General features: G+C 43.9%; 1 protein-coding gene across 4 annotated transcripts in view; it reads left to right on the top strand.

Moving 5' to 3' along the window:
* CFLAR (CASP8 and FADD like apoptosis regulator) overlaps positions 1-20,666 on the top strand; it is a 621,840-nt gene that overhangs the window by 63,000 nt on the left and 538,174 nt on the right. The gene's annotated exons all lie outside the window — the stretch shown is intronic.

Here is a 20,666-nt window from a genome sequence, read left to right on the forward strand (position 1 = left end):
ATAAGCACTCTGCATGTCCTTCACTGTAGCCCTGTAAAAACGAGCATTGGCAATACCAACAATTTTGGCCTGTGTATAAGTATTAGGCATTTGCCAGGCACTGCTATTAGATGCCCAGGTATTCACACGATTTTGCACCTGCTACCATCAATGGCTCGTTATTACCAGTACAGCATTGCCTAGCAAGCACCTTTCCCATGCCTACATAAAATCCCAAACTGCTAGCATTGCCAATGCTTGTTTTTTGTGTTGCCAAAGACCCAACCTATGAATGCCTGCACTGGCTCGGCCACTTTCGGATGGCCCTCTAGCTCCTGACAGAACTTTGTGAATGTTTCCCAGCATGCCCTGTAGTCTCTTGCATGCCAAAGCGTTGCTGAGGAGCCTGTTCACATCTTCCCAAACAATTTCCACAGCTTTGTCAGAAAAGGGTCATCTGCTCTTTCCCCGCAGGGATCAGTGCTCTGAATCTTGCCCACAGAAAACGAGAGAGAGCATCATGCACACTCAGAATGTGCTTTGCTCCAACATCTGTATTTTCAGAGTTGCAGTCAACTCCCTAAGAATGCGAGTACCCTGGGACATGCGGGAAAACCTCTGTTAATTGGTTCTATGTTAGCACAACAAACTTTTTTGTATTGTATTTTAGTCTTGTATTTATGTATTGTTTGTATTGTATTTATGTAGTTATTCTTTTTTGATCGTCAGTAAAAACACCACATGTTTATGACTATTTTTTTACTTTTTTTACCGCAAAATGCAGGGGTTGACCCCTCCGACCTCCCCTCACCCCACCAAAATGCCACCCTACAAATGCACTACTTGTAGGGCTTGTTTGTTTATAGAGGAACGATTAAACTTGTGTATGAGAGCAAAAATGTTGTGGTCCAAAAAACAGGATGGGTAGAACGTGATGAGGAAGGAGCTCTGTTACTGCGTATTTTTGAGAACTGGATTCAAATGAAGGTGTGATGTTAGATGATGCTGGCAGTCGTTTCTCGCCATTACTAGTTTCATGGGCTTTAAGAATATTCTTACTCAAAAGTTACTTGCCATTCAGTCTACGATTGTTCGGATAACCAATGCAAGGTATACCACGATCCCAGATTGCTAGTTGTGAAATCTCATGACTGCACCCCAAAGTGTCTGGCTAATGTATGCCACTGATAGTAGGTTATCACCTAGTACACCCAGATCTGCCCGTGAAAAGTATAGCGTTTTACGAACAAGCCGAGAGTCGTCTTTTAGGTTTTGCACTTGATGTAGTGGTAATTGTGTTATTGACCTCAGAAGAATGCAACCCTAGATCAGTATTACCAAGTTTCAAAACTGTGGGCTAGGCAATGCACACCTCTGCAGCAGGCCTGTTACAGTATATGCAATTGCGCAAACCTGACAGAATAAATGGATGGGAGAATATGCTAATAAAGTTGCAAAATACCCTTTTTCTTTTTTACACTGTTGCTCGTGAGGGAGCTACCTCCATACTTTCATGCATTATTGTGATAGTTTTGTTAACTGACACGCACACACCATCTTATTTCAAACCCTTTATTAAGTATGCAATGGGCTGAATTGGAGTAAGTCCTACAGAAAGCTTATGTAGCTCAAAAAGAGCTAACTCAAGGCAAAACGGCAAGAAGAAGGAGGATTAACGTCCTTATGCCTCTGAAAGGGCCTAGTCTGAAGCGCCGCTTGTCCAAAATATAATCCTAGTCTAGTTTTAAACGAGAACTCCCTGGACTTTGTTCTCCAAGTACCTCACAGTATCAGGGTTATTTGAATGTCCCTGCACACATATTCCGCAATGATGCTGCCCTCGGCATGGCTGAGGTTCTTCTCCAGGATGTGGTCTTTGTTTTGGTTTTGTCCCTTGATGAGGTCTTAGTCAGAATCTTGGTTGTGGATGGATGGACAAGGTGACAAGACAGTCTCTCAAAAGCTACCTCTTGGTCTAGGGGGGTTCTCTTAAAAAGCTGACCCACACCATAATTATAAGTAGGAGTTACTCCGCCCTAGCTATGTTTTCAAGTGTTAGCACAATACTTCTTTAATTTGACTGTTGGCCTTGTCACTTCCACCAGGGTTTCAACTTTAGCAAATCTTCTTTAATTGGACTATACTAAACCAGCTAGATTGACCCCCGTACCCCCAATCAGTTTTATGGGTCCAGGTTTGCAGCCCTCTCCATCTAGCTTGTCCTCTCAAACTAGCTTCTCCTAAGCTTTTGCTTCACTGGCTTAGCCAACTCCCATTCGCATCGCACTCACTTCCCTGGTTGACCCACGTGGCTTGGCCAACGCGGATGCAACTCTTCAGTTTCTCCTCCTACTTGGCGTTCTTGGCTTAGTTAATAGAATCTCTGCTCCACTGCTTCTCATTGTCCAGCTCCCCTTGCTATAGCATCTCCCTCACTAAGGAATGCTGTCCATCCCCCACCAACCCAGGAGGCTTCTGCATCTCTTTATACAGCTGCTGATAGTGATCTACACAATGAGGGCTCTGATTTGTAGGTCCGGTTCCCCGTTTTCTTCATGTATCGTGGTTGGCCCTTGCTTAATGGCCACACCAATAAATATGATATAAAGGGTACCTGGTATGTTCTCGGTCCCCTAACTAAACAGTAGGTATAAACAAGAGAATGAACCGAGAAGAGGAGGAGAATAGATAGCACTTTAACAAATTTAAAAAATATATTTATTTTCATACAATGTAAATATTCAATAGTGGTAAACCAACCAATACATTAAAAACCAAATTCCCAATTTATCTGTAATGGATCACACTCTTAATCAATCTACTCAGTCAGGTGTACTCATTCATACAAACATTCACAACACTCATTCACTATACAGTTCCTATATGAGCCTTGTCTCGTACCTGGCCTTTTAACACTTTTTCACCAATTTTCCAACACCCCATATGTATACTGGTGTGTCTCTCTATTGCACAACAAATGTCGACGTGTGTTTCAGTCCTAATCATCGAGCCTTGGTGCTGTGGCCCTTAATTGTCTCCAACCTTCTTCAGGAAGGAAGTAAGCGCCTTGCTGTGCACCCCTTCTACCTTTATAGAGTAGGTGTCATAATCCACAGAACAATCTGCATGGAAGTTCAGGACAGTGGGATCTCTCCCCAATGCTCACACAACTCGATCACTTCTGGTAGAGCTCTGCTGTTGTCCAGTCGGAACACTTGGCTAGAACGTAGTCCCTGTCGCTGCCTTTTATTTGCTAACCATCGAAGCTGACAGAGATCCCCGTTGGATTACTATTTTCCAAAGCTTATGTTCCCTGTGTTATCTCTTTTGCCTTCTTCTCCCATGCAACCTCAGATCTGCAGTGCTAGATCCTTTTTACATCGCTGCTAGCTCGCTCAGGGCCACACCTCCTCCCAATATCAGATTTTAGTGGTATATTGTAGGGGTTTTGCATTTTCTGTTAATGAGGAATGGCCAGTGTACTAACCGCTTATATCCGAAGTAACACATACTCTGTCCACATGTTGGAATTGGGGAGTGGGAATTTTGGAGTCTGTGGACTTTCAGCAGCAGTTTCTCCATGTCCGTGTATGTGGTTCTGCTTGTCGGCAGCAGAGCATGACTGTTCGCTGCATGTGATTTCTCGGTCATCCATAAGAGTTCTGTTCGGCTCTTCTTCTTCGCTCCCACTCTATGCATAGACCCCCCAAGTTGGTTCTCCGGGAATTCTTGTTGGGAAACTGGTCAAAAGCTCTGGGACTCTGGGGACAGAGTTATTTCCCACCTGCATGATCCGCAACCCCAACCACCAGGGGTGTTTTCACCATGCTAGCTGCAACCCTGAATTCACCAAGAAAGGGTTGTGGAAGTTATGGGGCATCCTCGTAACGTCTCTTGGGGGTCACATTCCAGAGGTTGTTTCCCTTGGCCCCAGGCTTACTCTCTAGGAAACCAACGGGTGGTCTAATCACCTGCATCAATGTACTTCGTTTTCAATGTACTGATATCACTTCCTATAATGACATCGGAGTGTTGAAAGTTCACGCAATATTATTTGGTCAGCCGCTTCATATGACATCACTTCCTATAGGAAACGGCACATGATGCAACTTACTCTACCCTGCCAGTTTGGTGATTTCATGACTGCCTGGTACCCCCAATATATTTGAACTTGACACCCGTGGCTGAGGTCCAGGTAGTGTTCGCCATGCCCATTATTTGGTATAGCACTTAAAACTGGGCGTCAGCCTGATCCGAAGCACTCTGGTAGCAGAGCTGAGATACTAGAGAAGAAAGTGATTTATTTTTCCAGGATCAAACAGCTTGGTTGCACATTTGACTTCTGGTTTCTGGTAATCCATTAACTTAACTTGGGCTCGAGTTCATCCTCTGTCTGGAAAGAAGGGTATCCAGTGATCTAATTGCTGGAAAAAAATCATAGAGGGTGACTCAATATTTGGCACTGTTCAACGCTTTCCCCAAATATTCTAGGACTGGAGTTTGTTTATATAATTGCACCAGTCCTAAAATATGTTGGGGAGGGTGTTTAGTGCCTTTAAAAATATATATGGTCACCCTCGATGTTATTTCCAGCGATTATGTTACATATAACCGAAAGAAGCCGATGTCGGTGCAGAAATTACGACCTGCACCCTGAACGAAGAGGCCACAGGAAAGGCAAAGTACTGCTGGTTGAAGGTAGGTTGCGAATTATTAACATGCCGGATATCGACGTCACCAGCAGAGCATATTTCCAGGGCAACCTTGAGGTCATTCAGAACCCCTTCCGCCACGGCAGTGCATTACGGTTATATCCTGTTGTACTGATGTAGGTCGTGGTTTGTAGCCTCATGCAAGCGACCTGGGTAAGTACCATGTGCATTTGGAATGAGCACCTATGCCCTATTTCTATTTGTATTCAATACTTAGTGATCCAAACATGAAGCTTCAGAAAGCTCGAATTAGTAAAAAGAAGTCGTATGAAGGCCCCGCCCCCAAATCTTCCTGAGGAACTTTTTCTGTAGCACACTATGCTGTAGTTGGCAGTGGCGCAGAGATCAGAGAGGACAATGCATTTATTTTAAGCTTGAAATAATGAAGCTTGCTCATACTTAATTACTATTTTATTATGACCTCACAAAGCTTTTGTACTGCGCCAAGTCATCATTGTAGCGGAGCACGGAGGCTTTTCTGCAAGCTGACGCATTGTGCCCCTGGCAGGGGGTATCCAGGCCTTAATCTGCGGAGAAGGGAAAGTGATGATTAGATTATATGATTAGAGGAAAGATGAGACAAACACGGATTCAAGCAGATGGAAGATGCAGCATTTACAAGCACTCTAAGGGGGGCCTGTGAAATGAGCTGAAATATATGCACATGATATTAAAACTGCCAGCCAGGTTTGGGGATATCCCGAAACGGTTTTTGGCAAAATCTTAGGCAAATGGTGATATTCTAAAATACTTTTCACACTTCTCTGTCAATATAGGCATGATTAAAGAGAATTAGAATGGTAAGAGAGTAACGGTTTGGAACATTTTCAAAAGTTTTTAATTAAGCAGGTATTGCAATATATTCGTAAAGTACTCCTGGATAAATTAACAAGGATATTAACATATGCTCCCATATCTTATAATTCTCTTGACAGCATTAAAATGTCTACATGTCACGCGGCCCAAAAAACTGTCCCGTGTATATTTACTTAAAATGCCCAATACAAATAATTTTTTGCTGTGAGAAGTAGCATTAACGGTCCCAAAAATAACAATTTCCCGGAGAATATGAGCATCTAATTTCTAGAAGAACATGTGAACTGCTTCAGCATAGCAACATTTCATGTGTTTCCTATTCATTTCTTTCTCCCCATCCCTCTGTCTGCTTGTCTCTGTAACTCGACCTATTTATTTCCAGTTTTTCGTAACCAAGCATTTGTCTCCTGCTCCCAGTTCATCTCGAACTGGGACATTCGTACACTACTTACCTGCCCAGTATTTTGGCCTTGGAGTGTTTCGCCTTTATTTTTCCATTCATAGTCTTATGTTGTTTTCTACTCGGGGTCCCTAAGCAACCAAATGAGTTTCAGAATTCATCAAAAGGCGAGTCCAACAACAATCTGTACGATCATGAAAGTAAAAGAAATTCCCTTCCCTACTACAGTAATGCTGGAACACGGAAGTAAAGCGAGTTTCATTTTTTATGTTTGATTATTTATTTATTTATTTAGAATTCTTGCACCATCGCGCCACATGCCCAAGAGCCTCAGGGCGTGCACACATAACCGACAAAACAAACAACAATACAGGAATTTGTTAAAACAGTGCGAGAAAGCGAAATCAGAGCCGAATTCATGAATCAATGGATGGAGAGCTCCATAATGTTGGAATGCAAACGTGGAAGATCATAAGTCACACACGGATGAGATGCCTGCCACACATTTGACATGCAATGCTGTGCACTGTTTACATGATCACATTAGATGTCAAAATGACAAATTAATGACAACAAATGAGGCTTTTTTTAAACTTTAATTTAATTGTCCCATTTTAATCCTTTATATTGTATTGCATATCCAAACGGCACACTGCATACATTGACCGTTCTCTAATTCTTGGTTCTGTTTCCTGTATAGCAGGAAGAAGGGGAGGGGTTTTGTGGCCATTGGCCTGCAGGCCCGGCTCCAAGCCAAATGAGCTTGAAGAGACCAAAGATTGAAGCGGAATAACCAGTAATGACCGGTACATTGGAGCTTGAGTACTCAGTTAATGCATAGAACTTGAAGCCTGGCCAGGGAATATGAGTTAAGGTGACCATTTAGTGACTGAGGGTGATGGGTCAAATTATTGTGGCCGTTTGTTTTGTGGCATATCGTGGCTCAGCCTTTTACTTTGCTGTACGGCTCATTTCAGCCATGCAGCTCCCTTTGAACCGAGAGTGGTGTCCCTCTGCCAGGTATGACAAGTTGTTAGAAATGACAAATGCAATAGATTCTCATTTAAGGTCGATTATTTGAGAGTTAGTGCCCAGGCCACTCTTCCTGCTAGTCTCCCTCCCGCCCCTCTTCTTGGACAATACCTCTGCCTTTTCTTTCTGTATCTTCTCCTTGGCCAGGGTCTCGACTTTCTCTTCCCCTGCCTTTCCTTTTCTTTCTTTCTCTGTTGTCTCTTCCTCTCCCTTTCCCTTGACCAGAGCTTCAGCTTTTCTTCCCTCAGCTCTTTCCCGGGCCAGGGCTTCTGCCTTTTCTCCCTACACACTTTCATTTGGGGCTTAATCTAGTCCCTAATCCTCTTCTCTGCTTTTACCTTTACTGCCTTTTCGTGGGCAGCAGTCTTTCACTGTACCTGGGCCATGGTCTTTGTCTTTCTTTTCTAGGGGTGGGACACCCCATTCACCCATTTCTCCCAGGGCAAGAATCCCTATCCTCTTCCACCTTCCTGCCTTTTCTCTTTATGTCCTTTCCTGCTCCAAGTTTCCTCTTTCTCTTCACTTCTTCCCTTTGGGTAGTCTCTTCCCCTTCCTTTCCTCTCTGAGACTTCTTTCTCTGCAAATTCTCCCACTTTCAGAATCTTCCCTCTCCCCCTCTTCCTGGTCTCGGCCTCCTCATTGTTATGCCATGCTCTATCTCCCTCTCCTCCACCTTTCCTTCTCTTTTCTATCTGTGCTTCTTTGCCACGGTGCCACACTCTTGTTTCTCCTCCCCTTTTCCTCTAGTTTCAGCCTCCTCGCTGCTTTGCAACCCTTTCCCCCCTCTTTTCTCCTGCCTCTCAGCTTTCCCTCTCAACACCCCAAGCTGACCCTCTTCCGTGTCCCATAACGTGCACTTTCTCTTGCTTTCGCCCTTTCTGTTCCTTCTGTCCCGTCTACTCGCTGGGCCCCCTTCCATCTTCTGTTTACTATTTTAAGGGTTGTTTGCTTAGCTCTCCCCCTCCTTCCTGCTACATCCTTCCAGCACTTTGCCTCGCACGCTCTTCCTCATCTGTTCCTCCCCCCGCCTCCCGTCTGAACTCATCGTCTAGCTTCTTTTCTTGTTAAGCTCTTCTGTCCTCTTTAATGTCTTTCTCAGCTCTCTGCTTTCCTATACTCTGGCCCATTCTTCTCTTGACTGTGGACTGTCACCATTATCTCTCCTCTCCTCCCTCTACTACCGGTTACTGTTTCAATTCCCATTTAGGCCTCCTAATTAGATGCATTTGTAAAGGATCGGCATTCAGGTTATTCTCCCTACGGTTTCCCTCTGGTCAAGTTTCTGTCTTTTGACTAGGAGCCGCAGCCGACATCCACTTGCGACTCCACACTGCCGCTGCCTCAATTCATGTCCGACCATATTGGGATAAGGTGGAACTAGTGCAGGAAGCAGCGGACCCCCACCAGCCTCCAAAGATTGCTGTTGGCCACACTTTCTTCCACACCTGCAGGCCACCTTGTCTCGTACATCCCTGCTGCTGGGCCACTCAAAGGATACCAGGGGTCACACAGCCATTTCGAAAGTCCCTGCTGCATTGGTTGCTGACACCCATGAGATCCAGCATGGTAACTCGTGCTCACCTTGGATTGCACATTAATCTGTGTCCAGACCGCCTCCCTTATATCTAGAACACAAGAAGCTCACATGAGCCCATCTCTAGGAACTTAATCCACTTACTGCTTCCACACTCCTGGAGCCTGATACAGGACCAAAGTCGAACAGTGATTTGTCACGTCGGTTACCCCTTACAATCTGCCACAGCCTCAGCCCCCTCTACAGCTCTTTAAAACATGTTAAAACATTTTCTTTCCCTGTGTCACTCAGCTAAACTGTTGTGCCTACCCCGGGAGAAACCATTTTTTCTGTGTTACGGGGTGAAAGCTGCTTCACCACCATTGTAGTTTTTTCCTCGATACCCCCTGCTGCTCATCCATTACATAGGGCACATGATCGTGACCTTTGATTTTATTTTCCTTTTTATGACCAGTTTGTTTAATGTTTCCCTCCCACCTTCTCAGAAAACTCCACCCCAACACCCAGGTTTCCGGGAGCCTTTCTGTCTCAACAAGATCTGCAGAAACCTAGTCACTGTAACTAGTATATGGGGCAGAGTGATCAATGATTGAGGCTAGGTGACGCTATGATTGAAGAATGGTGAACAGTAAGAACAGATTGGTGACAAGAGGTAGGTTGGCCAGTGAATGGGATGTAGAGTAATACATTGATGAAGGATGACCAGTGTGCAAGGCACACTGTGACGAATCTGAGGATGTCGTCCCTTCTCCCCTAGGGGGGAGACCTTTTCCATGGGCCCAAGGCGGTGCGTCCAGAGTACAATAATCCTCCTGGGGTTGGTGCGCAGCGGGATGATCCCCTTGAAAGGGAAGCCCCATATTGGACTGAGGACAATTATCTTCCGGGACGTGGTATAATCCCGCTGAAAGTCCTTTAACCCCTTTTCTTTTCAGGAATTAAATTCCCCTCCCATCTGCCCTGATGCGACTGATATGTTCTATTGTGAAACCAGTCCAATTAATTTGTTCATGCAGAGTAAAGCACAAACCAGTATTGACTTATTATATCTGAAACCATGTACTGAGACAAGGAAGAGTGCGGCGAGGATGAAGATCCCTCAGGTAAACTGAAGTGAATAGTCTAGTTCGTTTGGCAATCTCATTGGTTCAGAAGAACTCCCGTTCCCAACGTGGGAGTTTAAATGTAGTACAGCTGAGAGGCTGAGAGAGATCGCTCGGTGTAGGTGTGACCAGAGAAACAAAGCTGCCATCTGTAGAGCAGAGCACAAACACGCGAGGCCGACAGAGACAAGGCACAGCCTGTTGGGGAAGGAGAGAGCCTGGAAGCTGGCTAATCTGAAGCTCACTTACCGAATAGACGCAAGAGTGTTTTACAGGGTCCACAGCAATGCCGAGGCGAGGGCCGACTGCAAGAAGGAGGCGTAATGCTCCGAACGAGAAACCGAAGCGAGAATGAGCCCAAGGGCTACCAGAGCCTTAGGACGGAACCCCAAAGTACAGAGGATGCGAACTGAGAACAGCAGGTACGCGGGCTGCTGGGAAGTAAGTGGAGGTCCAGGGAAGCCAAGAAAAGCACAGAAAGGACCAAGCGTTAGCTTGGCAGGAGAGTGAACCAGGCTATTATGGACAGCAATTGCGAGTCTGGGACCCGCACCCAAATGAAGTAGAGCAAATAAGGGAGTCGGAGACTCTTCATGAAAGCAAGTTTGAAAAGAAGGAATGCTTAGTTTGGTAGGGGAGTAAACCAAACCAGCCCGAAGTTGCATTGCGAGTCTTATTCCCGCACCCAAAAAGACTTGAGTATAAAAGGGTCTGGGACCCCAAAGATAATCAGAAATAACAAGGCCTGTGTGCAGTAGCACCTGGAGCGTTCCAAGTGCAGAATGGGATTACCACAATAACTGATCTCGAGCCCAAATAACTGGACAGAATCGAAGAATATGGCAAAGTGCTACTTTATTATCAATTCAATGAAGTAGGGAAATCTGGCAAGCATAACAAGTCGCAGCTCACATACTCTCAAATACATTACCATTACACAAAGGCTTTATACCTCAATGTACTTCCGCTATGATGTCATCCTACGTGGCAAACAGTAAAAACCTATCGGGCGGAGGGATTGGTTAAGGGAACATATATACCTATAACTTATTTAGGTGTTAACAACATCATTGGCTGGAGCAGGTACACCTGGGACAGCCTCTAACTACGTGTAATACAGATAATAGGATAATGGTAGCAGATTGACTTCTGCAACAATGTATAGCCCATCATCACATAGGCCATCCTGATTGGTTGGCACCCTCTACCAACCTTGAACATTCGGCTCGTTAGCAGCACATAAGCAAAACGAAACCCAGGTGCGGAGAACGTTAGGCAACTGCCCACTTGGCCAATTAGCCTACCATCTCTCATCAGCTAGGCCCTGAGCCAAGGTCTGTTCTTTGTAGTTGACCCTGTGGACTGTTCTCTTCTCCGGAACTTTAAAAGTGAAGTTACATTGGTATGTAGATCTGGTCCATTCTGTTCTCTTGTTTAGTGCAATTTGATTCAATCATACTGAGTGCTATTACTCTCTTCGGCCTCTGGATACTTTGTTGCTCCGTCTTGTATATGCTTTGTACATCTTTAATTATCCAATACTTGACACTCGCAGAGGTTTACTTCTTTGCTTAATCTAAGGGAAATATGTCTTACATACATGGCTTATCCTCTTCGACTTCTTTTATGCCTTGCAGTAGCATCTTGCTGTGGCATCCTTGATCCTTAGCCAAACAAATATTCTTTGTTCTTGCACACATTTGTATTTTATTGCCTGTTGGCACTGCAGCCTTGGTCTCTCTCCTTGTTTTTTTTAGCTTACTATTATACAAAACCGACATCCATCTTCTCATCATGGCTGCCTTACCCGTGTCATATTTTCTACTGCAGCAAGTTTCAATATATTTTATCTACCTTGCGTTTCTGCTTATAAACATCTACTGCGTCTCTTCTTATCTTCTCAGTATATATGGTTTCTGCTTATCCACAAGTTCATTTACTTTATTACTTCAGTCACATCTTCATTCTTTAAGTGTTCGTATATCATTTCAATATGTCCTCGTGTCTTCTCTTCATGATGTAATTTTACACCTGTCAGATAGTACTTGTAGTTCTATGTTCAGTGGTGTCTGCAGACTTCCTTCACCAGTTCAGTTCGAGGGTATATTCGATAGTTGTCTGAGTGCGTAACATCTTTCATATCTTCGATGCAGTATTAGAATGATACCAGGTTTCATACATGGCGCTTTCTTGCTGTTCTTCCAATATGACAGGGGTGAGGGGTGGGCTCTGTAGATGATGTGTACATCTGCTTCTCTACATCCCCCCTCTGGTTGAGTCCTCCACCACCTCCTCAATCCTCTTCACCTTTTCTTCACACTGTGGCTTCTTCAGAATCCATATCTTTGTCACCCCCTGAGGTCACCTGCATTATTTGTGTTCATCCACACTCCAGGTCTTATGGCAACTCTCTCCAGTCGGTTGACAGAATACCCAACGTCCCACATTGTTCTTTTGATCTTTGGGATAGTACATTGTTCTTGGGTGTGCCAGGGGACTTCCTTTCAGGTGCTCACAGGTGGTGCTTTCAGCCTGTGTGCTCATCAGTTACAGCACTGACATCAATCATTATATTCATGCCAATGGCTTTTTTCGCTGTCGTCTTGCACTGTCCTATGAATATTCTTATAAAACAGAATCCCAGCAACACTAGCACTAGTATTGCTCCCAGTACTTTGAAGGCATTTACCATCCTGGTTGAAACCCATGATAACAGGGACAAAAACCAATCTTCATCTTCAGTTTAATCTACTTCTTCCACCATTTTCGTATGCCGGGTCGACCGCATAGTTATTGCTTACGTCAGGGTTCTATTTTCTCCATCATGGGCATGTCAGAATGTACAGCAAGAAGGCACGATCCTGGCACACACACGTCCTTCCATTGTTGTAATCAAGTCCAGGACATACCTGTTCTGGAGGGTCATGAGCCTGATGACCCTTAATACTTCTCTAATCCTTTTATTGTGTGGATTGTCTGTAGCAGTTCCCACCTAGTGATTTGTAACCACTTGGCGTTCACTGCAGTTTGAATTCCTGGCATGACTATAGCTGTAAATATGGCTGCTGCTCTACTGAACAAGTTTTCGGTAGCTGAATATAAGCCTTGGATTCACAGGCCCAATAGATTAGCACGGCAGTTCCTCCATTCATTCCTGGTACATCAATAATTTGCTTACATGTTTTATTTTTTCCAACTGTGGTCAGACTTCTGTTTCTGAAACACAGTGATGCATTCTTCAAAGGTAATATGGACACAGGCCCTGCTTCATTTTCAACCCATGTTAATAATTCAAATGCTCGGCCCATTCCTTTCGGCATTCACTACTTGAACCACTTGTACTGGTGCTGTCATCAATAAGTGCGCACTGCATGCTAACATTATGTCGTTTCCCATACATCTATGCAACCCAGTCTCTTGTGTTCGACAGTCTCTAGCTGTTACCCAGTCATACCACCAAATGAATATAGGAGCATTCTACTTTTCCACCCTTCCGTTTTCTTCATTTTTATGTAACCATCTTCATATGGAAACGTTCTTTTCGACATCCATTGTAGGGTTTCCCATCTTCCTTCGAATTGTCTTGTTGTACATGCTGCTAGATGGCTGAGATCCTTTGCATCATGAATAGGTATTTCTCTTGCAATGAATGTTCTGGCTGTGCTCATGGCATAAGGAATGAGAGAACACACGTATCAGCTTTCGTCTGACGTTCTCCTCCTCACTTCCTTCATGTGCTGGTACTACATGTTATTCTTTGAATGGGCGATTATCAAGATATGAATTTATACCCTCATGGTCTTCCCCATAATCTCTCGTAAGTAGGATAATTTGTTTGGAAATATCCCGGAAAATATATCTCATGCTTTTGTTAGAGACAGAAATAATGTTTCATTGCTATGCACTCCATCTGCATTATAAAACATAATTTGGCAAAATGTTATAAGCATAAGAAAGTAAAGAGAACACATTGTACAAAATGTAACTACAAGAAGTATTGCAAGAATATCCATGTGTGTAATTATATGGTGTATAGTAGGCAGTCTTCTTGCTAGCAATGTGTATCTTATATAATGGATAATTCCCATTCTCTTTAATTTAATCGTTCAGTTTTTGCCACTTTTATAGACCACTCTTTCATAACAGAAATTGTAATATGATTGCAGCAATGATCCTGCAAATAATATGACTGTTTTTAGGATTTACAAAAGTGACATCAACGTATCGTCTCACTAGAGCTGGATAAGATCGTAATATGTATACGAAAGTAGCCTACAAGAACGTGTGTAATGTTACAGGCAGCATAAAGTGTTGTGTGTTCTTTGCTGATCAACGCATTGTCTCTTTTAGCCTAACTGGATTGCCTATGAATGCTGCAATGTTTATGTATTTCCCTTTAAACTTGGGAAAAACGTATTATTGGTTTTTATTCCATATGTTCTTTGTTTTAGCTCTTGGTAGCCGATCTGGCCTGCATTCGCAGAACTTCTTCTCTTGCTTCACTGTCAGCGGTTGCAGGAGGGGAAAGGGTCTCTCCTTTGAAGACTTTTATGTCATTCAAGTGTAGACAAGCTCTTCTTCCTTCGGGTTTCACAGCAGTAGGAGTGACCCCCTCTACTAGATACGGTCCCTCAAAATGGGGTTTATTCCAAGTGCGGATCAACTGTTTGGCTGTCTTCAATCTTCTTCGACCCTTCCCTACGATTTGTGATCTGTTAAGAAATAAAATAAAAACTAGTGGTCATATTTGTCAAATAATCATGCATCTCTTCCCCTAATGCTTTTGCTACACTATGGGCATCAGTTTTTATTTGAGTGGGAGAGCAAGGGGTACTCTCATCCAGCGTCCAGTCACCAACTTGTGAGGAGTTAGATGATGATACGAGCCAAGCTAGTTTCTTAGAACAAACAGAGCAAGGGTTAGGCAATATAGCCATCCCTTTTTTAAAGTTATTTTAAATTTGGCTATTCTTTCTTTGATAAGTCTGTTTAGCCTCTCGCAGACACCATTCTTCTGTGGGTGATGGTCAGAGGAAAATGTGTGCTTTATGCCTAATAAAAAGGTAATCTGTTGAAACAATTGATTTACAAAATGTGGACCGTTATCAGACTGCAGGACTTCGCACACACCCCGTCTAGGAAACACCTCACGTACGAGATACTTGGCAGCTATGTGGTATCGGGGGTGTACATGGACCTGCCTCGATCCATCTGGAAAAGGAATATACAACAACTATCATGTATCTGTAGCCATTACATGTTTGCAACATATCCACATAATCTAGTAGATGCTGGAAGGGACCATTGGGTTTTGGGGTTGCTCCTCTCACTGTTTGCAGGGTATGCCCTACTGTGAATTTCTGGCAGACAATGCAATTTATAATACGCTGTGCAATGTGTTCTAATGTATTTGGTGAGAACCAGTCTTCTACGATCATGGCAGCAAGGTTCTCTCTGAGAATGTTCACATGATAGGGAAGCTGATACAGCACAACCCTCAATAATGCTAGAGGCAGGACTGACTTTCCAGTACTGTCCTGTCTCCATACAGCCTCTGTAGGGGATAAAGAACACCCCTGTCTTTTCCATAAGTCCTGCTCTTCGTGTGTAGCTCGACCTTGCAGCTCAATTAACTGTACAACGGATAACATATTAAAACCTTCTTTCACCAACACATCATTCTGACGTTTGCTTGACAACATCTACTTCAAAATCAGAAATATCTTTTTAGTATGGGCTGTGCATTTCAAAACGGCGATAGCCAATGGAAGCTGTAGTACCCTAATGAGCTTGTACAATAGCGGCTCAGGTTGCGGGGATTAAACCCCTCCTTTTCCAATGCGACAATCCTGCGTGTACGGTTGACGTCACATAGGCAGAGTCGGAGTACACTGTAATTTCCTCATATCTCTGGAGTGCAACGATCGGCACCACTAATTCAGCAGCCTGTGCTGAACAACGTGAAGGCAATCTTGCACTTGTCACTACTTCAAACTCACCATTATTTTTTAGCATCACTACTGCCGATCCCATTTGTCTTTCTCCTGTCGTTTGATCAATTTTCGAAGAACCGTCAATTAATATAATCTCCCACCCTCCGAGAGCATTTTCTCTAACGTGGGGAATATCGTCATAAAACTCGGTATACGTTGTGCAATAATGTACATAATCTCCCTTTTCTACCGGTTCTGCTATTAATGTCGCTGGATTCACTACTCTACATCTAACAATTTTGATTGCTGGGTTTGAAATGATCCCTTTGTACCCTGATGCCCTTTGTGTAGTGTACGGCACGCATGGTATCACAAGTATGACACTGACACAATAGGTACAATTTGTAAAAACCTTTATTGAGGTTTCTGGGGTTTGAAAAACTCCTACTTTGCCCTATAACGAAGATAGGAGTAGTCTTGACCATCAAACGATAAACACCTCTTAACTCTCTGAGGGTCAGACGCTTCTCCAGGCAGAGAGTGGGGGAGGGTGTAGATCTCTCTCCTCTGCAGGTGCCTGCCTCTGGAATGGCCTCCTTGCCCCTCTCAAGCTTGAGCAGGTTCACCTGAAGTTCCAGAAGAGGCTCAAGACCTTCCTTTGTGCTTCTGTTTTTACTCTTTCTCTCCCCTTCTGACCTACCTGTCTGCTGTGGACTGGTGGCCTGGCTACCCTCATAGTCTCACTGGGTACCAGGCTTCTCAACGACCAGTTGCCCCTGCACTGCCTCCGGGCCTACGGCACACTTAGGGGCTGTAACTGTAACCCTACAGTCACCTGCCTCCTTGCACTTACTCAGAGCAATGCTGCCCTGATTGCACTTCTTCTTTCCCCCTCCCTGGCACTTCCCCTCTCTCTTCCCCCTGCACTTTTGCATTGTCGCACTTTCCCAATCTGAATGACACAAGGCCTAGTAAGATAATTTGTCTTGTCCTCCCGCCCCCCCTGGTCGCGCCTTGAAACACTTGTGTACAGGCTTGTTATATATGACATGACATTCAAATCATATCGTACACGAGATTACCCCTTTGCTTCAACCCTCTTGGGAGAAACTTTGCGTATAGAGGCAGCAGTTATCCCTAACCTACCCGAGGATTTAATTGTAGGTAGCAACATGCCACAAATCCATTTGTGGTTGTCTGAGATTGCCCAGAGGGAGCTTAAAACAAATTCCCTGCTTTTAGGCGATAATGAAGTCCCAAATCTCGTATTCCATCCACCTGCAGAAAAATCTTCAAAATACTCTCCCTCATTCTCTTGGGAGATCTTGGGCTTGGGAAAGCAGCCTCCAACAAAGACCAGCAGAGTCTAAAGAAGGGAACCTCTCTGGAACCCATCGGAAAAGAAAAACAAGAAATTCAAGACTTCTTGAGCCGTTTCTCGCTTTCCAATAAAGGGGGGGGGGCTCTCGTTTAATGGGAGGGGTATGTAATGAATCCAGTGTATTCATCCCGTCTCCCTAGGGGGGAGCCTCCTCCTTTCAGGCTTGGAAGGTGAGCCCGCTCAGCAAGGCCCTCCTTGGGGGTCTGGGCAAATGCAATCTCACAGGGATTGACTCCCTTCTCGGGGACAAGGGCTCTCATTCCGATAACACGCCATCTGCCTACATTGGAACTGAAAAGATTGTTGTTACAAGTGAAAGAAATGTAATTGGATGATAAATCTAAAGATGAACAGATTGGTTTCAGATTAGAATTAGTAATTTATTCAATTTACAGACACATTATTTTGTCAGTGATCCATCCAAGTTATATTGATGTAGGGGGAACAACATACTATGTTAGCTGTCTCGGTTGTCAAACACACTAAATATATAGAATGAACGTTCTCGTTACTTTGATTACGAGGGCAAACTGTAGCTCGAAGTTCGTGAATAAGGACCATCACCATTCGCAACACGGTTCTTGTAAGGCAGACGGCCCTAAAGTCATGCAGCTCGGTAACTCATAGCCGTGGTGTGTCTTCTTTGGCAATATAGGCCAATCAGCCAGAGTTTTTTTCTGGAACAGCAGTTTGCCACCAAAGATGCCAGGTACACCAGGTGGAAACGTGTTCCATGTGACTGTGTTCAGGCTCTGGTGTTTGATCCTCGTGACTTTCATCTGATTCCACATCATCTCGACTTTTTTCTCTTTCAAGGAATTTCTCTTCAGAATATTCAGGCTCGACAGGTAGGGCTGAATTGTTGCCATAGTTCCTGAATAGTGGAGAAGCACAGAATCAACAGTGAGGTCAATTAAAAACGTTTTTGTTTGCATACAGGTAAGAAAAGAGGTTTGCCATTAACATTGAATGTCAAAGAAAGACCAGCAAAGAAACAGCCATGTTACAAAAACACATTGCGAAAAGTCAAGATTAATAGGCTGAAACTTTAAAAGTTCACAGGGACACATGTTTAAATATGGTTTGGTAAAGACATTTGTCCATAATATAAGAACTGAAAAGTGACTACTGAGTTAATTCATTTTAGGCAGTATAAGTACCGGTTCTCAGTGTGTTGTACTTGGCAGATAGCTGAACAGAGCAGTAACAAGTCAAGGAAGCTTGAAATGAAATACACTGACTCGAAGGAAAAATAACCTTGATAGTTGTGTGATCAGAAAGGGTTTGTTTGCACTTGTCGAGGAACGAGGTGTCTTGGCTTTTCCAAGGAGACACGTTATTAGACTGCGTACAGAGGACGTTGCCATGTTGAGACGTGCATTGGCTGCGTTAAATGGGGCGTGAGCATCTAGTGATGTCAGCGTTGGGGGGGTGGGTGATCTGAATTAGTACCGCAAGGGCACTTGAACTTAGGGCGATGGATCAACAGATAAGATTAGCACAAGATGGCAGGGCAGTACCTGACCCATCGTTTTTGCAACAGTAAAAGTGAGAAAAACTTGGATAAGTGCATTGTAGTTGCCCCATCGATTGGGCCAATAACATTTCTGACAGAACTACCCGTTTAAGTGCATTTTTTCACATTTGTCTAGCAGCATGCGAGGGAACTTGTATGATATTTTGAGCCCATCACATGAATGTGGCCCTAATGTCCGACCACAAAAGCAACAATGGGGCGGAGAACGGTAGAGTCCAGTTATTGTTGTCTCATGCAGCACGTTGGAGACTGCCACCATTAAAGTTGGCCAAACGGAAGGCAGGGAACCAAACACTGCGATTCTGCCAATCAGCTTTGCCAGGATAGGACTAGTATTAGACGATGTGATCTGTGCAGCATGTGCTTTAACCTTATGACTTTATGTACTGCGCTGAGTCCATGCTTGCAAGTGGGGAGCCCATTTGCCTGTATCCCATCGTCATAAGGATGTGAGTAGTGGTTTGCCTTGTGTTTAGTGGCACCGGCCAAGTGAGGGCCAAGAGACACCTCTTCCCACTGAAACCTTCCCGTGGTGAGGGGGTAGGGCTCCATCCAGCGATGACAACTTCAGAACAATTAACAACGGCAAGGTCTTGTGCTCCATGGGCCTGCCTATATTTTTTTTAATAGTTTTTTTTTTTCTTCGCTTTGCTCAATGATTTATTTTGTTCCAAGACTAACAAAGCAGTGAAGGCCTCCATCACAACCGGGGCAATTGGAGGTAGGGAGGGGCATTTGCACCTCGTAGTGAAATATCCACCTGCTGAGCACACGGTTTTGCTCAAGCGCAGGCTCATGAATGTATTAAATGTATCACCACTGCACATCCTGTGTTTATTTTGCTAATCTGATATTCTAAAACAGACTGCCGCACCTTAAAATCGTACTCTTAAACTGAAAACCACCCATATATTTACTGTATATATGTTTATTCTTGTGGGACGGAAACTGGTGTTCACATCATGCATTAAAATAAGATGTGACTTACCAAACAATGACTACGAGGAGGTTAGGTTATTACACATGTGCAAGTAATCAAGAAGAGTGATTAAAGACATCTCAGATTGGCCCTTGTCTAGTGTGGAATGCTCAATCAGTCCTGACGTTTAGGCGCACATCACGTTGTGTCCTTGCATTCTGCTACGTTTAGTCATATTCTTAGTACTATGAATCCTACATATTGGCAAACTGTGCAACCAGAAAATGTGGGCTCCGAGACTAGATTCCCCATGTGAGCAATCTGTGATCCACGGCAAATTATTCGAACTTCCTGGGTATGGTTTTGTGTGGTCTCCAAAACTAAATAACCTAGCCATGATTAAGTGATTCTGTGAAGTGAGCTACAAAAAAGCCTCACTTATGCATACCCCTCTCCCCACCAACTAGCCCTGACCTAGGATCTGTGGTCATGCGGTCTCCACTTATTGCCTTGTTTGTGAGGTGGGTGGTGGGGGCACATTGATCATTGATCTTAAGCATGGGGTATGGTTGCCAGTTGCCACACGTTGCTTGCGTTGTTCTCTGTGCTCTCCCTCCATCCAGGGCACGTGGGGGGTCGCATGCTGCTCCACCTTGTGCCAGCTGGTGGCCTGAGGAAAGTTACCATAGGGTTTAAGACTGCTAGCTGCTCTGTTTGCCAAGCTCCCCCACCTACTACTCAGTTAGGAGGGCCTAAACCAACCCTAGTTTACTCGTTTTAGCAGCCTTAGAAGAAATACTTTGCCAGTTCATCCTAGATATAACTTGTGACCCGCAGTTTTACACAGAGATCTCCGCAGAAGAAGCAACGGAGGTATCTGACAAATTAATTGAAAATGATCTGCTGTCTTGCTTGGTCTGTTTAGGGGGAAAAGGTTTGGTCTTTGAGAAATGTAATTCTGTAGGGAAATCGTCAATAAATGAAAAGGTGACAGATGCAATGCTTTGAATTAATCATAACCACGATCAGTGCTCTGGGTATCCATCACTACCAACATTTTAGTCTATCTACAGAACGGGACCAGCCCCATTCAAGCTAGCTTTGGACCTAGTAAGTACATTATTTCGGAAACATTTCCATGAAACTGGTACAGATGCAATGCAGAATAACTAATTAAAATCATAAATTAGCAGAAACAATTTTACTTTACATAAACATGCTATCAGATAGTCAGTACTTTAGAAAATTAGGGCATTCACAACCCAAAACATACACATTGTTATTTGCGACTTCAAATCATAGATAAAAATGACTACTTTA

This window comes from Ambystoma mexicanum, chromosome 9 (assembly GCF_040938575.1).
Source record: "Ambystoma mexicanum isolate Mex_15411 chromosome 9, UKY_AmexF1_1, whole genome shotgun sequence".
NCBI classification, from domain to species: domain Eukaryota; kingdom Metazoa; phylum Chordata; class Amphibia; order Caudata; family Ambystomatidae; genus Ambystoma; species Ambystoma mexicanum.